This window comes from Dipodomys spectabilis, unplaced genomic scaffold (genome assembly GCF_019054845.1).
Source record: "Dipodomys spectabilis isolate Male_0828 unplaced genomic scaffold, ASM1905484v1 ptg000030l, whole genome shotgun sequence".
NCBI lineage: Eukaryota > Metazoa > Chordata > Mammalia > Rodentia > Heteromyidae > Dipodomys > Dipodomys spectabilis.
Genome location: NW_024870707.1, coordinates 12804151 through 12823195, shown reverse-complemented (window position 1 = coordinate 12823195; position 19045 = coordinate 12804151). Strand labels below are relative to the sequence as shown.

The 19045-nt window shown below is 45.7% G+C and overlaps 1 protein-coding gene and 1 non-coding gene across 14 annotated transcripts in view; one reads left to right on the top strand and one right to left on the bottom strand.

Moving 5' to 3' along the window:
* Ppp6r3 (protein phosphatase 6 regulatory subunit 3) overlaps positions 1–18176 on the bottom strand; it is a 113027-nt gene extending 94851 nt beyond the window's left edge. For 12 of the 13 annotated variants that reach the window (XM_042675577.1, XM_042675586.1, XM_042675588.1 and 9 more), the window contains exon 1: positions 18088–18176. The gene's annotated coding sequence lies outside the window, so the exon portion shown is untranslated. Of the gene's footprint in view, positions 1–12777; positions 12798–18087 lie in introns of those variants that run through there. The other variant, XM_042675574.1, reaches the window with a different exon arrangement.
* A 500-nt stretch (positions 18177–18676) lies between these two features.
* On the top strand, positions 18677–18749 carry Trnaa-agc. Its single transcript has one exon. It is a non-coding gene; the product is annotated as a tRNA-Ala (tRNA).
* Positions 18750–19045: the final 296 nt, after the last annotated feature.

The window sequence follows — 19045 nt, the reverse complement described above, 5'->3', positions numbered from 1 at the left end:
TTATGTAAGTGAAATACCCAGAACAGGCAACTCTACAAAAATATATTAGTGAGGCACCAGCGGCTCATGCCTGTAATCTTAGCTACTACTCAGGAGGCTGAGATCTGAGGATCACAGTTTGAAGCCAGTCCAGGCAGAAAAGTGCAACAGACTCTTATCTATCTCCAATAGACTACTCAGAAAAAGTCAGAAATGGTGCTGCGGCTCAAGTAGTAGAGCACTAGCCCTGAGCACAAGGAAGCTCAGGGACAGTACCAAGGCCCTGAGTTCAAGCCCCAGGACTACCAAAGAAAAGAGGGAAGTGGCTCAGTGGTTGAGTGCTTGCCTCGCATGCATGAGGCCCTGGGTTTGATTCCTCAGTGCCAAATAAACAGAAAAAGCTGAAGTGGTGCTGTGGCTCAAGTGGCAGAGCACTAGCCTTGAGCTGAACAGCTGAGGGACAGTGCCCAGGCCCATAGTTCAAGCCCCAGGACAAAAAACAAACAAACAAACAAACAATTAGTGGTCGCTGAGGGCTGAGGAATGGGAGATAAATAGGAAGTACTAAACAGTACTGGGTTTCTCGGTGGAACAATGAAAATATTCTAATTGAGTGTGATAGTTGAAAAGTTCCATAAATACACTAAAACACACCAAGCTGTATGCTTTAAATGCGTTAACTCTGATATGTGAGTTACATCTCAATAAAGTTGATACAAAATAGTGATACATTCTAGATTTGCAAAGGGAAACACTGAACAAGGATTGTTTTTTAAGGACTTCAGCGTCCGTACTTTGTTTTACCAATGTATAATGTATTTACACATTTTTATTTGAACCTAATAACTTACATGACCATTTATATCCTATTTGCAAATAAGTTACAAATGTAATAACCAACTTAGGTATATTAGCTATTACACATAGCACATGGTTAGAGACACTATCTCAAAAGAATGAAAACAAGTGGGCTCCAGTGGCTTATGACTGTAATCCTAGCTACTCACGAACCTGAGATCTGAGGATCATTGTTTAAAGCTATCTAGAAAAGGGTCTGTGAGACCCTCATCTCCAATTAACCACAAAAAAAAAGCAAAAAGTGAAACTGTGACTCAAGTGTAGAATATCAATCTTGAGCAAAAAAGTAAGAAACAGCCAGGCACTTGTTGGCTCACACCTGTAATCCTTGCTACTCAGGTTAAGATCGGAGGATCACAGTTCAAAGTCAGCCCAAGCAGAAAAGTCTAGGAGATTCTTATCTCTAATTAATCACCCAAAAAAGCTGGAAGCGGAGCTGTGACAAGTGGTAAAGTGCTAGCCTTGGGCAAAGTTCAGGGACAGTACCGAGGGCCTGAGTTCAAGCCTTAGAACTGGCACAGAAAAAAAAAAAAGGTAAGGGACAGTATTCAGGCCCTGAGTTCAAGTCCCAGTAATGGCCCAAAAAGAAAAGGAGAAAAGGAAAAGGAGAGAAAAAGAAAAAAAACACCAGAGGATCATTCTTACACTTGGACAATGCCATGTTCAGAGGGAGCCAATAATAGAAAAACCCAGTAATGGCCCAACAAGAACAGTGTTCAAGAAGAAACCAAAATTCAAAACACCATCTGAAAACTGCTGAGCTAACAACAAAGAAGATAACAAATTAGAAATATCTGTTATATAATATAGTTGTACTAATGTTAAAAGGCCCCATTTTTAGCCTTTAGGTGCTGGTGACTCCTGCCTTTAATCCTAGGCTGAGATTTGAAGACAGAGTTTTCAAGGCCAGCCCAGATAGGAAAGCCCATGAAACTTTTTTGGTTGGTCATGGGACTTGAACTCTGAGCCTGGGCGCTTTGAGCCACAGAGCCACTTCCTGTTTTCTAGTGGTTTATTAGAGATAAGAGTCTCACAGACTTTCCTGCCCAGGCTGGCTTTGAACCGTGATCCTCAGATCTCAGCCTCCAGAGTAAGCTAGGATTACAGGCATGAGCCACCAGCGCCCAGCAATCCTTCAGACTCTTATCCTCAATTAACCACCAAAAAGCTTGAAGTAAAGCTATGGTTCTAGTGATAAGAGTGCTAGCCTGAAGATAACAAAAAAAAAAAAAAAAAACCACTAAAGGACAGTCCACAGGCTCGAAGCCCTAATACCAACACACAGCACACAAACATACACACAGCCAGGCTTTACACTAGCATTTCTCCCATAAAATACTGTGGTATAAAATAAAAATAAAATGCAGAAGAGAACGGCAATCCTCTGTATAACACCTTAATAATAATGATAAAAGTATATTTGAAAATATGCACAAGATCAATATGAGAAAGATGATAACCATCATGAAAGATATCAAAAAACTAAGCTGGACGACCAGTGGCTCACGCCTGTAATCCTAGCTACTCAGGAAGCTGAGATCTGAGGATCACGATTCCAAGCCAGCCATTTCCAATTAACCACCAGAAAACTGGAAGTTGCAAGTGATGGAGAACTTGCCTTAAGATGAAGAGCTGAGGGACAGCGCCCAAGCCCAGAGTTCAAGCCCCAGGACCAACAAAAAAAAAAATAATAATAATAAATAATAAAAAGCTGGGCACTGGTGGCTCATACCTGTAATCCCAGCTATTCAGGAAGCTGAGATCTGAAGATCATTGTTAGAGCAGGAAACATCCATGAGACTCATCTTCAATTAACACCAGAAAACTGGAAATGGAGCTGTAGCTCAAAGAGGGGAGCACTAGCTTTAGGCAAAAAAGCTCTAGAATAGCACCCAAGCCCTGAGTTCAAGACCTAGGACTGACCAAAAAATGTCCAAACACAAAACACAACCCCAAAAGTAAACTCTTATGTGGAATAGCAGGAATTCTCTCTCATTCTTTGCTAGCAGTAATACAAAATGATAGTCACTTTGGAACCTTGCACACAGATATTTATAGCATCTTTATCCACAACTGCCAAAACTTGGTAGGAACCACAATGTCCTTCAGTAGACGACTGAATAAATTCTGGTACATTTAGACAATAGACCCTTATATTCCATACTAAAAGGAAGTGAGTTATTGGGGCTGGGAAGGTGGCTCAGTGGTAGAGTGCTTGCCATGCATGCATAGGGCCCTGGGTTCCATTCCTCAGCACCACATAAGCAGAAAAAGCCAGAAGCAGTGCTGTGACTCAAATGGTAGAATGCTAGCCTTGAGCTGAAGAGCTGAGGGACAGTGCCTCAGCCCAGAGTTCAGGCCCCACAACTAACAAAAAAAAAAAAAGGAAATGAGTTATCAAGCTACATAACTGAGTTATAACTAAGAGGGCCTTGAGTTCAAGCCACAGGACCAGCCCCTCCTTCCCCACCCCCCCTCCTCCTCCTCTCACTGATGCCAGGAACTGAGATTTGTTAGCCCCAATGGTAATGTAGCCAGCAGGAATGGGTACTCCTACTTTTTTCTAGGAATACACCCAAACACAGCCAGTAATGTTTCTTTTTAATCTTCACAACACTTCTGCTAAAGGAGCTAGAGCTCTAACCCATGCCCCCTACAACCTCTTCTCATTCTTCCCAATCCTGGAATGTTATCAAGCTGCTTCCTGAAGTTTGATGAAAACGATAGTTACACAGCCTCTGTGCTCCACACTCTGGCTCCACTGGGAATTACTAAACTAGGATCAAGGGCAGTAAGACATTACTGCTGTCTTCTGCAGTGTAGCTCCTCCCCACACCTCCCAGTACCTAGCCTTCCTCAAGAGGAGGTGCAGGAGAGGCAGGGCCAGCTCAGAATTCACAAGGCTTATTACCACTGTATCACAAAACAAACCCCACTTCATCACTAGCCTCGGCCCCCACAATGACGTTGTTGTTCCTCAAAGAGGTAATACAGTCTCTCCTCTTCTCAGGATGGGTTTGCCTCAGAATCTGTGTTGACACATTTTTCCAGAGATCTCTTTTTAGTGTTCTTGACTAGAATTACACACACCAAGATCACATTAATGTTTTCCAGCAATCAAAAGAGACCAATTCAAAAAAACTATTATGCTGAAATTTTCCCATGTCTAGATATAGAAATGAACCAACTAATGTGAAGAAGTAGAAAACCTAAGAAATTGCTGACAAAAGAATAATCCAGGTTAAAGGGAAATTTTAGCTCTTAAAACACACACACACAAAACACACAAAAAAAATGAGGCTGGAGGGGCTGGGAAGGTGGCTCAGAGTCCTCCCAAAGCACTGGCCTTGCATGCCTGAGGCCCTGGGTTCGATTCCTCAGCACCACATAAGCAAAAAGAAAAAAGCCGGAAGTGGCGCTGTGGCTCAAGTGGTAGAGCGCTTGCCTTGAGCTGAAGAGCTGAGGGACAGCGCCCAGGCCCAGAGTTCAGGCCCCACAACTGGACCCCCCCCCCCCAAAAAAAGAGGCAGATGCTAGTTTTTCATGCCTGTAATCATAGCTATTCAGGAGGCTGAGATCTGAGCCTCGAGATTCAAAGCCAGCCCAGCAGGAAAGTCTGTTAGACTCATCTTCACCAGAAAACTGGAAGTGGGTTTGTGGCTCTAAATAGTAGAGCATGGGGCTGGGAAGGAGGCTCGGTGATAGAGCGCTTGCCTTGCATGCATGAAGCCCTGGGTTCAATTCCTCAGCACCACATAAGCAGAAAAGGCTGAAAGTGGCGCTACAGCTCAAGTGGTAGAGCGCTAGCCTTGAGCTGAAGAGCGTAGGGACAGCGGTCAGGCCCAGAGTTCAAGCCCCATGACCAACAAAAGAAAAAAAAAAACAAAAAACATTTAAGAGTAACCCAGACTGACAGTACCAGCAACCTAAACCTCAGACACTAAACACTTCTGCTTGGTCAATATATGGAGCCCTTTAGTCCAAGAATACCTAAAAATCTTGGGCAAGATACTAAATTTTTCCTTGAAATATAAAACTTGGTTGATAAAAGTGAGAATATTCTCATAGCCGTACCTTAGAAGGTTGCACTAGAAGCAAAGCTCCATGAAGGTATAATATCAAGCACCCGGAGTATCTTATACAACAGTAGGAGCTAAATGAACTATCTGTTGACCACTGACTACATACGCATGGGCCATTCTTGTCAAACTACAGCATGATTGTCACACATACTTGAAAATAAACAAAAGAGGAAATGAGCTTCTATAAACAAAAAGGTAAGTATGCAAACACTGGTATTACCCACTGAATACATGGCTAATATTGTTGAAACAATACATTGTAGAAAGCATAAAGAACAAACTACCAATAAAGGACAAGCAGACTTGGTAAAGAACTAAATAGAAGTTATCAAAATTGGAAAATATGATAGAGGCTGGGGTGTAGCTCAGTAGTAGAGTTTGCCTAGCATTCTTAAATTCCTAAATTCAATCTCCAGCATTCCTCAAAAAAGAATAAAACTAAAGTCAATCAGTGAGTAAGATTCAAACTACTAAAGCGAAGAGACAATTGTTCATCTCAAAGACAGAACTGAAGAAAACACCCAGAAATTACATAGAACGATGAAAAATCAAAAAATATTAAAAAGTATAGAAAGGCAGACATGGTAACACACACCCATAATACTACACTCAGGAGAATGGAGCAGGTAGAGTTTGAGATGATCCTGTGCTGCATAAGCAAACCCTGAAAAGAGGCAAGGGGAGGCTAGTAAAAGGGGAGGGGAGGAGAAGGAAAAAGGCAAGAGAAATGCTAAAAACATAGGGGATCCTTATAAATGTGCTAAGTGAAAAAAACTAATCAAATAAGCCTTTTTTATATGAAATGTCTAAAACAGGCAAATAGGTACAAGGTTTTGGAGATGGTGAAAACGTTCTAATGAGATCATGGTAATGATTTTATGATCCTATATTAAAACTCTTTGAATTGTACACTTTAAATAGGTAAACTACACAATATGTAAATTATATCTCAATAAAGTTGTTCTTTTTTTTTAAACCCTGAGGTATAAGATCACACCTACCAAACAGCAATATAGTTGCCATCCCAAGGCCAACTGGTCCTGGACATCTGGAAACAATCACTACCCTGAAATTCCTTCCAAAGTCTAAACTTTGGGAAAATGCTTTTACAATTGTTGAGAGTAGGCTTCTTTCTTACTGGAACCAAAACTGCTCTCCAGTGATAGAACAAAGAATAAATGAGACTCATTCATTCTGAAATACAGTGAAAAGGAATACACTATAGGCACACATGTCAGCATGGACAGAGACCTTCATCGGCCATCCTCCTCAGCTCTAATGCCATTGCCCGCCCTGCTAAACACAGACACACAGACACACCCCTGTTCTCAGCTGCCTTCTTCCATTCTTGCTTGGAAACCCACAATACCAGTTAAAGGAAGCACTGGCAATTTGTCTTCCAGTGAAACAACAGAATCAAGATGCCTATATTTCAATTCAGGAAAGGCGATCTTCAGAGAGGCCATCCCACATCTTAACCATTTATCTTTCCCTATTTCACCCATTCCCTGCTCCTTTCCTCACACTGCCCAAACCAACTCCCCTCATCTCACTGGGGAAAAGAGAGAGAGAAAGAGAAAAAGGAGACAGAGAGAGAGAAATGCCCATAATTCCTCTATCCAACCTCCTCATCTGCTTGCTCCCTTCTCACCAAGAAAAGGCCCACAAATGCTAATCTCCAAGTAGGCCCTCTGCCTGGTCCCTGATCTCTTCCCAAGACTAGGGCTCTAGAAAGTGTCTCCTCTGCAAAATCATTTCCCACCAACAGGACAATAATGCTGTGGTTCCTCCTATCTCAGCAGAACTCTAATGGTGTGAGATCTTCTCTTCCCGACACATTGCCTGCTCACACTGCCTTGTGCCTTGTCGGGGCTGCTCTTCACATCTGACCTTGAATGGAAGCACTAGGTTCCCACCCTCCTCTGGTCCAGTTTCACCTTGGCCACTCTCTCCTGGTTGCTCTTGACTCAGAGCTAGTCCTTCTTGTCCAGCGCTCTTGCTCAACCTCACAACTCTCACAGTTCCGGGGCTGGGAAGGTAGCTCAGTGGTAGAGCGCTTGCCTTGCATGCATGAGGCCCTGGGTTCGATTCCTCAGCACCACATAAGCAAAAAGAAAAAAGCCAGAAGTGGTGCTGTGGCTCAAATGGTAGAGTGCTAGCCTTGAGCCGAAGAGCTGAGGGACAGCGCCCAGCCCCAGAGTTCAGGCCCACGACCGGACCCAAAAAAAAAAAAAAAAAAAAAAAACAACTCTTACAGTTCCACCTCAAGTCCCAAGGCAGCCCAGACCTCTCCTGTAAACTCCAAGTATCTTACCCCTACATAGCTTTCCATCCGCTTAGTTTTCCTAACTGGACAGATCCAAGCCCAACTCCTGATTTAGTTATCACAATCTGCTCTTCCTGGATACTTCCCTTTCTTCTTAAATGGTGCCTCCCACCACAAGCAAAAGTCCCTCATCCCATCTTTCCCTTCTCTTACACCCACATCCAATCTGTGCAAATCCTGCCTGCTCTCTCTTCAAGATGAATCCAGAATCCAACCACTTCTCACCTACCACCCCTGTTCCCTGCAGTTCAAGCTGCCACGACTGCTCTCTGCCACAGCTCCTAGCCTCCTTCTAGGAGCACAGGGACAGCTATTCTTAACCTGGCTTCAGAGGACCTTTAGAAACCAGATCATGTCACACCTGCTCAAAACAAGACTCAGAAAAAAAACAAATCTCAACAATGGCCCAGCAGACTTGTTTTTCCACTTCCCTCTTCTTTCCAGCCACGCTGCCCTCCTAGAGCAGGCATACATACTGCACTTCATGCACACTGGACCCTCTGCCTAGAATGCTCGTCTCACCCATGGCCCCTTCACCTGTAGAAGGGGACATACTTAGGAAGACCTACCTTGACCAATACACTGAAACCTGCAAACAGACCCATCTACCCATTTTTCCTGCTGCCATAAGGATATGTTAACTTTCTTTTTTTGGAGGGAGGGTGAGAATTGGAGATTGAACCCTGGAGCTTGTGTATACTAGGCAAGCAGTCTACCACTTAAGCAACACTCCAACATTGTGTATTTGTTTAAGAAAGGGTCTTACTGGCCAGGCACCAGTGGCTCATGCCTATAATCCTAGCTACCCAGGAGGCTGAGATCTGAGGATCACAGCCAGCCTGGGCAGGAAAGTCTGTGAGACTCTTATCTCCAATAAACCACTCAGAAAACCAGAAGTGGTGCTGTGGCTCAAATGGTAGAGCACTAGCCTTGAGCTGAAAAGCTGAGGGACAGTGCCCAGGCCCAGAGTTCAATCCCCATGACCTACCAAAAAAACAAAACAAAACAGGAAAGGGTCTTACTGCTATAAGCAGCAAGGTTAGCCTTGACCTTTAAATCCTTGTCAGACACGTCTCTCAAGCAGGTGGAATTACAGGCATGTCCTCCCAAACCTAGTACTTCTGGGACCTTTTACTTACTTCTCCCACTAAATGTAAGCTCCGCTAGGGTTGGGACTTGATAGTCTGCTTTGCTCACTGCTAACACCCATACTACAGCAGTGCTTAACAAATAGCAAGTGCTCAAACACTGAATAAATATATCAAACAAGGTTGAAAGAGAAATTATAAAACAAAATAATTCAATTTACACAGTTTAATGGCATGCAAAAGGAAAGTTACATTATGTAAATAGATGGCAACACCATAAAAATAAAGCAATAAAATACCTTCAGGTAGAAGGTTATCTGGAAAGGATCCCACAAGGAACCAAAAGTAATGACAAAATTCTACTTAAGCTGGTTAACAAGTGTTAGCATTGTCGGTTTCAAGTTTTAACAACATCTGTACACACTATGCTATCTAATATCCTTGAATATATATGAGCTCATCAAAACCTGAAATACAAAGAGTGTACTTCTTGACCACAGTAGAGGACAGACATCAGCAACTATGATCATGATAGGATGAATGCATAACATGAACCAAAGATCAGAAACCCACAGTGCAACCAGGAGCTACTGACTCACCCCTTTAATTACAGCTACTCAAGAGTTGAGATCTAGAAGATCAGTTTGAAGCTAGCCCAGGCATGGAGCAAAAGCCAGGCTTAGAGGTGTGGCTCTAGCAGCAGAGCACCAAGCAAGCAAGAAACTGAGCATGGAGTGGGCCCTGAGTCCAAACCCAGGTATCATCAAAAATTTAAAAACAGTCCGGCACTAGTGGCTCATGCCTATAATCCTAGCTACTTAGAAGGCTGAGACCTGAGGGTCGCAGTTCAAAGCCAGCCCAGGCAGAAAATCCCTGAGACTCTTCAATAAAAAACCACCAGAAAACTGGAAGTAGCACTGTGGCTCAAGTGGCAGAGCACCAGCATTGAGCAAAAGAAGCTAAGGAACAGTGCCCAAGCCCTGAGTTCAAGCTCTGGGATGGACGAATGGACAGATGGATGGATGGATGGAAGGGAGGAAAGGAAAGAGGGAGGGAAAAAGGGAGGAAAGGAGGAAGAGGGAGAGTGAGAGAAAGAAAGGAAGGCAGAGAGGAGGGAGGAGGGGGAAAGAGAGAGGGAGAGAGAGAAAATCTGAAGGGGAAGATTCTCATTTGCATAAGACCTGCCCACCCTTCTAAGACCAGAGAAACTCTGTGAAGCTCCATGTCCATAAAAGAAAATCTAGAAAAAATTAACTATTAAGTGAAGTAAGCCAGGCCTAAAGAAACATAGGTCCCATGGTTTCCCTTATTTGCAATAACTAGTGTATGTCTGAGACAAGCAGAAATGGTCAGATAAGTTGATGTTAAGTGAAATGAACCCCAAGAAAAGGACTCAAATGTTTTTTTCTTTCTTGGGATTGTTTCTAACATATTTATAAGATATTACTTTGTTGCTTTGTATGTCCCTCCCCCATGGTATAGCCCCTGTTTTCACTGTATTTGATGTTGGTATAATTTGTGGAGGGGAAGGGAAAAAATAAATTGTTTAAATAGGGATACAGGTGCAACAATGAGATGTACAAGATATTATGTCGAAAAACTAACTTTTACAACTTTGGCATGGGGTGGGGGGGATAGGACGGGGAAACAAAGGACGAGGCAACAATGCTTCCTAAGAAATGCACTCATTACCTTGCCCATGTAATTGTAACCCCTCTGTATGGTACTGTCACAAAAAAATTAAAATTAGCCAGGCGCTGGTGGCTCACGCCTGTAATCCTAGCTATTCAGGAGGCTGAGATCTGAGGATCGCGGTTCAAAGCCAGCCCAGGCAGGAGAGACCGTGAAACTCCTATCTCCAATAAACCACCAGAAAACCGGAAGTGGCGCTGTAGCTCAAGTGGTAGAGCGCTCACCTTGAGCTGAAGAGCTGAGGGACAGCGCCCAGGCCCAGAGTTCAAGCCCCACGGCAGACCAAAAAAAAAATTAAAATTAAAAAAAAAAAAAGAAAATCTAGAGTCACTGTCTCCTCATCTACTACATGACAGAAAACTGCCATTTACTCCCATCAAAAGTTAACCATTCACTGTTAATTCTGAGATCCATTTGTGATTTCCTCTTGAAACAAATACACTTAAAACCATAGCCTAGGCTGGCACCTGTAATCCTAGCTACTCAGGAGGCTAAAATGTGAGAGTCAGGGTTCAAAGCCAGCCTGGGCAGGAAACTGTGAGACTCTTATCTCCAATTAACCGCCAGAAAACCAAAAATGGAGCAGTAGATTCAAAGTGATAGAGTGCTAGCCTTGAGCAAAAGGCTCAAGGAGGGGCTAAGGTGGTTCAGTGGTAGAGTGCTTGCCTTGCATGCATGAGGCCCTGGGTTCGATTCCTCAGCACCACATAAACAGAAAAGGCCGTAAGTAGCAAGCCTTGAGCTAAAGAGCTGAGGGCAGTGACCAGAATTCAGCCCCACAACCAACCAAAAAAAAGAGCTCAAGGACAGTGACTAGGCCCGGAGTTCAAGCCCCATGACAGACAAAAACAAACACTGTTGCTCAGCCAGGCTGCTATAATAAGGAATTCTCTACAAGCTGAGATTCCTCAACTCTAGGTTCATCCTTCAATGTGGTCTAAATTTTACTCTAAGTATTAATGACCTTTCAAGTTCTATGTCAGTCAAAATCATGATTCTCATGACAGAAAACCCCAAAGGGCAATCAAGTCACCACTGCGCTTGCCACTGTCCTCATCTGGGGAAGGAAAGCATGGTGCAGGCTCATCTACTTTGCTAACCTGCCTCAGAGTACCAGAGTGCTGCACTCTCAGGCAAGCTCTCCTTTCTACTCTACTCTTCTCCAGTACGTACGTACGTGTGTGTACGTGTGTGTGTGTTTTGCCAGTCCTAGGCTTGAACTCAGGGCCTGAGCACTATCCCTGGGTTTCTTTTGTTCAAGGCTAACCTCTATCACTTGAGCCACAGTACCACTTCCAGCATTTTCTGTTTATGTGGTACTGAGGAATGGAACTCAGAGCTTCATGCATGCTAAGCAACCACTCTACCACTAAGTCACATTCCCAGCCCTCCCTCCAGTGTATCTTTGCCACCAGTACTCTTTCTCAGATTTAAACTGAGTTCAAGGAACCAGAACTACAATCCACACAGTTTACCCCAAGTCTGACTTGGTACTCAGGTCTACCCTTATTTCAGCAGCCATTTTAGATCCACTCTCTAATGTCCCCAAATTTAATCTTTACTTTGGGCCACCAGACTTCATAGCAACCTTTGGGATATAAACAATTTGTTTGGAATGAATAATATCTTACTTTTCCAAAGTCACTCAGAAGTAGAACATCAGTACCTCCCTGAATCTTATGTTCAGAACTTTAGTTAAAAGCCAAGGTACCAATGGCTCACACCTATAATCCTATTCAGGAGGAAGAGGCCTGAGGATCATGGTTCAAAGCCAGCCTGGACAGGAAAGTCCAGGAAGCTCTTATCTCCAATTAACCACCAAAAATCTGAAACTGGAGCTGTGGCTCAAGTGCTAGCCTTGAGCAAAAAAGCTCAGGGACAGAGCCCAGGTTCCTGAGTTTAAGTCTTACCACCAACCGACCAAAAACAAAACAAAATAAAACAAAAAACCTGCAGGAGGGTTGGGATATAGACAAAGCACTTACCTAGCAAGTGCAATGTCCTGGTTTCAATTCCCCAGTACCAAAAAAGAAAACACCAAAACATAAGCATATATATGTGTGTACACACACTCCCCAAAACAAAAAAAATCTCCAAGAATTTGAGAGACTGAGAGCAGAGAATCTCAATCTGGAAACCAGCCTAGGCTACAAAGCAAAAACTTCTTCACTTAAACCATATGCAGGATTCTCACCCCTTAGTATTCATGGGGAAAACTGGTTCCAGGACATTCCCACTGCCAGTGTGGATGCTGAAATCTGAAGATGCTCAAAACCATTCCATAAAATGCTAAGTGTTTATATAACCTACACACATCCTCCAGTATACTTTAAATCCTCTCTAGATTACTTAAATTATCCAACATAAAGTAATGCTATTCAAGAGTTGCTATGCTTTATCATTTAGGTAATGACAAGGAAGGAAATTACCTATACATGATCAGCAGAGATGCAACTAGTAAGCACTCTAGCTGTAAATGCACTAAGTCACAAGGACATGGGTCTGAGGACCTGGGACATGGCTGGTTGCATGGTATACCCACATACCACTTAATTCAGAGGGATTCAGTACAGTGCTTGGTACCCAGGGGAAATTCCTTTTGGAACTTGCTGCAATTTTTTAAAAACTATTTTCAATCCATGCTAGTTGAACCCATAGATACAATACAAAGGACTGACTACTGAATCCTAACAAGCTTTGTTAACTGGTTTTTGTAATTGCCAGTCTCTGCCCCCAGAACGCAAGTCCTTACCAGCTTGTTCAGCAGTGAATCCCATTCCTGGCAGAGTAAGGACACAACATAGCTGCTGATCAAAAAAGGGAAGATTAGAAGTAGATCAGGTTGCCTGCAGTTCCCAACACATCCTAGGCTTAATTTCAGGATGAAAATGAAAAGTGCCTCCATGACTTTGCGCCTTTTATATGTCCAGATATTAACACACAGTTGCCAAAAGCTTGGCTAGTTTTCATGCTAGCAGTCTTCCATTCAGCAAGCAAGAGAGAGAACTGAATTTCCTCCTAAATGGAAGACAGCCATCCTCCACTGGGTCAGAGTCCAGGGCACAGAGGACTGACTCCCTTTGCTAGAGGCCTAGTCAGCACACCATATGCCTCTACCTTGCCCTCAAAGGGCAGAATGAGTAAACTGATCCAGGATTCTGAGGGAAGTTGAAGGTAGCTACAATCTACAACCAAAACCGACAAATGACTGGCATGCTGATGGCAAAAGTTAGAAAATTTAAGAAATAGCAGTAGTAAGCTGGGTGTCGGTGGCTCACACCTGTCATTCTAGCTACTCAGGAAGCTGAGATCTGAGGATCGAGGTTCAAAGCCAGCCCAGGCAGAAAACTCCGTGAGACTTTTATCTTCAATAAACCACTCAGAAAACTGGAAGTGGCCCTGTGGGCTTAAGTGGTAGAGCGTAGCCTTGAGCTGAAGAGCTGAGGGACAGCGCCCAGGCCCAGAGTTCAAGCCCCACGACCAACAGGAAAAAAAAAAAAAAAATACCAGTAGTACTGCTGCCACAGGAGCAAAACCCTAATGGATGGGGGATAGGGTTTCCGGGAAAGTGTCAGGAACAATGTAATTTACTTCCATGAGATAAAGGAGAAAGCCGTTCAAATTTATTCTGTTAAATCAGTTCATTGCAGAAAAAAAATAATGTTTTTCCTTTTTTGAGCCACAGCTCCACTTCTGGCCTTTTTGTTGGGTAGTTAACCAGAGCATCTCATGGACTTTACTGCCCTGGCTGCCTATGAACTGTGATCCTTAGATATCAGTCTCCTGAGTATTCAGAATTACAGGCCTGAGCCACCTGCAAGAGGCTCTTTTAATTTTATTTTAAAACTCACTTTTCTTTTTTTTGTCGGTCGTGGGGCCTAAACTCCGGGCCTGGGCCCTGTCCCTCAGCTCTTCAGCTGTAGACTAGCGCTCTACCACTTGAGCCTCATCCCTACTTCCAGCTTTTTCTGCTTATGTGGTGCTGAGGAATCGAACCCAGGACCTCATGCATGCAAGGCAAGCATTCTACCACTGAGCCACTTTCCCAGCCCCTAAAACTAAGAAAGGATGCACGCACACCAATTCTTCACACTACTGAAATAACCTTCAGGGCAAGATGTAGGTACTTCAAAGCCCAAACTCATTGATTCCCCCAAAGAACCCAGCAACTCACAAACAGTCCCTCAAATCTGAGGTCTAAAGCAGTAGTTCCAAAGCCCAGCTGTCAAAAGGTTTGGGAAGCTTTTAAAATTAAAGATTCTAAGCCTAATGCCAATGGCTCACACCTGTAATCCTAACTACTCAGGAGGGTGAGATCTGAGGACTACGGTTCAAAGCCAGCCTGGGCAAGGAAAGTCCATGAGACTCATCTCCAATTAACCACCAGAAAACCAGAAGTAGTGCTGTGGCTCAAGTGGTAGAAAGCTCACCTTGAGCTGAAGAGCTCAAGGACAGCACCCAGGCCCAGAGATCAAGTCCCACAACTGACAAAAAATAAATAATAAATATCTAAGATTCTCAATACCACCATGAATTTGTAAAGGTGGAGCCCAGAATCCAGTCTTAAAATGATTCTAATGCTGGCTCATCTAGGATCTTCCAGAAAGTTTCTCATCCTCAACACCAGTGATCCCTGGGGCTGGGTATCTAGCTGGGGAGTGGCTGTACAGTGAACTAGAGATGATTAGCCCTAGTCTTGGACTCTACCCTCCAGAAGCATACCACAGGTGTGACAGGCAAAAATGACCCCTGGGGGAAATAAGTTACCCCCAGTTAAGAAACCCTGACCAAAAGTAAGTAAAAAGCTAATTATTATTCTCATTTCTCCCTTTGTTTTACAGTGCTGGGGATGGAACATCGGGCTTTGTACTTTACTGCTGAGCTATATCCCCAACCCCCAAATCAATCATTTCAGAATAGAAACCCTTAAAGGTACAAAAAGACAAATGGAAACACTAATCACCCTGATCAGCACATTGTGCAATATTGAAATACTATGACCCATAGTATAATGCATATAGTTGTGTGTTAATTAAAAAAGAAAAATTTACCTAAAGTCTTAAGAAAGAACAAAGGCTAGGCATGGTAGCTCATGCCTGTAATCCCAGCAACTGGGAAGATGAGACAGAGAATCATCATCGAAAGCCCACCAGGCAAAGTGCAAGACTCTATCTGAAAAATAACTTCAAGAAAAAGGGCTAGAAGCCTGGCTCCAATGGTAGTAAATACAAAGAGCTGAGTTCAAACCTTACAACACACCCCAGTCCCCAAAAGAGGAAAGACAAAAATATGAAAGCTAACGCCAAAAGGCTAGTTATATTTTTTAGCTAACATGACTTGGCCTCCACTGGACTGACTCAACAGCTTAGATCTTGAGGATCCAATGAGACTTGTGCTTTTTATGAGATAAACTCATGCTGACTTTTAGCTGAGCTCTGAGAAATCTTAATTATCAATACTACACCTCTTCTGAGGTAAAATGTAACATCTTAAACCAACATATATTCACAAAATTGTAGAATCCTCAAATATTTAAAATGCAGAAAACAAACACCTGACAAAGATAGTTTTAAGGAAGAGAAGTTTACTTGTAACAAACATAATTTTCTGGACCAAACTGATGCAAAAATGTATCTTGAAGAAGCTAAGTAAACCTCACCCTATCAAGTCTAATTTCTTAACTATTCTCTTGCTGTCCAGCTGATTCTCAAACTCTCAATTAGTCACCTGAAACTAGCAAGCTGGTTTTTATGAATGATGTTTTGGGGGAAGGTGAGGGAAAGAGTGTGGTTTGCTGTTATTTTACAGAGGATAAGAGTCTTCTAAACTCAAAACAGTCTTCTTCCTGTCTTCAGGTAAGTTAGACTAGCAAGATGTTCCCCTGAAGACTAGTCTACTAAATTCACCAGTGTAACCAAGTAAGCCAAGACCCAAGTAACTAGCCAAGAGAAAGGCACTGGTTTCCAGTATCATGGAGGACACACAGAGCAGGTCACTGAGAGGTTATTCTAACTGGCCCAGTGCATTGCCTATGGTTAAATCTTGCAGACTCCCTGAGCAGTCCCCCAGAGGTGCAGAATAGCTGCTCATCCAGACAACAGCCATCCCCAAACTACTGAGCATTCCTTATCCAAAATGCTTGGCACCATAAGTTATTATCCAGATTCTGGAGTATTTACAGACTCTGCCAATTAAGCACCCCTACTTCAAAATGGTCCAAAATCTGAAACTCTGAGGCATAACTTGCTGATTTTTTATTTTCAGATTAGGGATATTCAACTTGTATCTTAGCTGAAGACTATATCAATATAGGAGCCTTGTGCTTATCCATAATGAAGGAGAATATTAAGAACCCTGAAGTTCCTGATCTGGGGGGTCTGTCACACCCCACAGAATTCTACCCACTCTGCAGGAGAGGAACAGTCCTGCCTAAGTTCTGGAGGGAAGGCTGTTCTGAGTTTAAGCATTGCTTTAAACAAAACACTTTCAAGTACCACCACTTTAATTCCAGTAAAGCAGTAACTTAATGGATTTTCAAGAATCCCTCCCATGGAAAAAAAATTTAAATAACTGAAATACAGAGCTTTCCTAATTGTATCTAAACACTTGAAATACAAACTTCAATTAGTAATACTAATTGCTAATCCCTGAGCTGATTACATGTGCCAGGCATGTTGTCTGGCTACTTTCCTTACACCACCTCATTTACATTCACTGCTCACTCACTCACTGTTACTTGTATAACTTGGCCATTTGTGGGAACAAGCTCTTGAAACAGACACTATTACTATCAACATTCCCATATTATTAAGGAAGCACAGGTTGAGTAACTTGCCCAAGGTCGAGAAGCTAGAAAACGAACAGGCAGAGATCTGATACCAGACAGTCTAGAAGAAGGCTCAATGGACCACCACTATCTGGGCATCTTCGTGCTTGCTGCCTAAGGGGCATTTCAGTGGCTGGAAATCTGAGTCCCTTTCTTTCTTGCAGCTGATCAGCGGCTTGACCTTGAGGACAAAACACCACAGTAAACTTCACTTAACCAAGTGAAACAATATCAACCTACACAAGTGCTCCTGGGATTGAGAGATAAACCACCACCGCGCGGGCCCCTCCACAAGTGCAGAACATAAACAAAGCCCCAGAGTCGCCAACGGGAAGGAGCCCTGGAAAACGACGCTTAAGTCAGAGGGTTGAGCCGCCAGGGCAGAGAAACACATCGGAAGACTCACCCGGTCCACCTACAACTCAAAGTCCAAGTTCTGGCCAAAGCGAGGGAGACCTCAGAACCGAACCACCCCCGGGCTTCCAGAAGAGGGAGGAACTTGACCGGCCCCCGCCCCGGGGGAAAGGACCACACTTCCCCCGCCCCCGGGCTCCCGGAGACCCCGGGGTCCACGGCCGCCCGCGGCGAAGCTGCCGAGCGACTCCGGACCCGGTTTTTGTGCGTTTCCACGAGCCTGCGGCGCACTAACAGAACCCCACAGAACTTGCTCCGGGGAGGACCAAGTCCCTCGCTGTCTTCTCGAGTCTTGAGGCCACTTTCTGCCTCCGCGGGACGCGCGTCCGGGGTCCCCCCAGGAGGAATGTGGGGCGTCCTCCGGGCGGCCCTCCGCGGCGAGCGGCGGGCGGCGGCGCCGTGGGGGAAGCGGAACCGACGTGCGCCCGGCCTGGCCGGGAGCCGGACTCGGTTCGGGGCGCGCCTCGCCCGCCCGCTCAGCCACCCGCCCGGCCTCCGTCCCGCCGGCAGCCCGGCCGCCCGCCGCGCCAGGCCGCGCACGCCACCGCAGCGCGGAGCCGGCGGCCCCGGCGACCCGCCCGGCTGACAGGAGCGGGCGGCCGCGGCCCGCGGGGACTCGGCGCCGCCGCGCCTCCCCGGCCGCCCAGCGAGCGAATTCCGGGGGGGAGGGGAGAGGGGCTGGGACGCTCCCTCCCGCGCCGCCCAGGCCCGGCCGGCGCCCCGCCGCCCCGCCGCCCGCCCGCGAGGGCCCGCGCAGCCCGCGCCGCGGCCCGCTCCGCCGCCCCCACCCCGCCCCACCACCCGGAGGTGCCCACGACCCACCGCTAGCTGCGCTCAGGCGGGAAACGCGCTCACCGACACCATCAGCGAAGCGCCCAAAATGGCGGACGTATCAAGCAGGCCTTGAGTCTCCCCCCGCCCTCCCTCTGGACGCCTCTTAGCCAATCACGGGCGTGTCCCCGCCTCCCAGCGAATGCTCATTGGCCTCTTTTCCCCGCCCCCCGCAACCTATTGGATCTCCCAGCGACTCCTTTGCCCCCACTCCAATAGGCTCTCAGGCCTTGTCAGTCAAGTGCGAGGAGGACATTCTTTTCCCAGGGACTTGACTGATCCGGAACCTTTAGGACCCGGAGTCTGAGAAACAAACCAGAAACTGGGAGAAGGCTAGCTGGGTCTCCCTACGCCATAGCAACAACAGAGTCCCTGCTTGATGGACGCTTGGGACCACCAATTAGAGTGGCCAATGCATTTTAAAACTAAGCTGAGCCAAACCAATCACGGCCCGGGATCTCGGGCCGCCAGGAAACCAATAGGGGCGCTGCGAAGGCGGCGGGCGGCGCGGCGCCGGCGGCGGGGGAACCGGCGGTGACGTGAGCCACATTACGCGGCGGGGCGGAAGCGTTTTCGAGCTGGGGAATTAGCTCAAGTGGTAGAGCGCTCGCTTAGCATGTGAGAGGTAGCGGGATCGATGCCCGCATTCTCCACGGGTGAATTTTACACTCGTTCGCCCGCTCGCGTTATCGTGGCTGCCGCGGAATCGGGGTCAGACCGAGGGGGCGCTTCGGGGATGCCCCTGGGGTGTCGCCCCCGGCCTGCCGGAGAGGGCCAGGAGGAAGCGTCCTCTTTTTGTTGTTGTTTTGGAAGCTTCTTCCAAAATGCCGAACGCCCCCCCCCCCCCGTCCCCCCCGGAGCTCGGGACCCCCGACGGCCCCGGGACGCTCGGAGCAGAGGGGTCACCTGCCCCGAGAGCCGTGCGGCGGGGCCGGGGCAGGTCTGACGT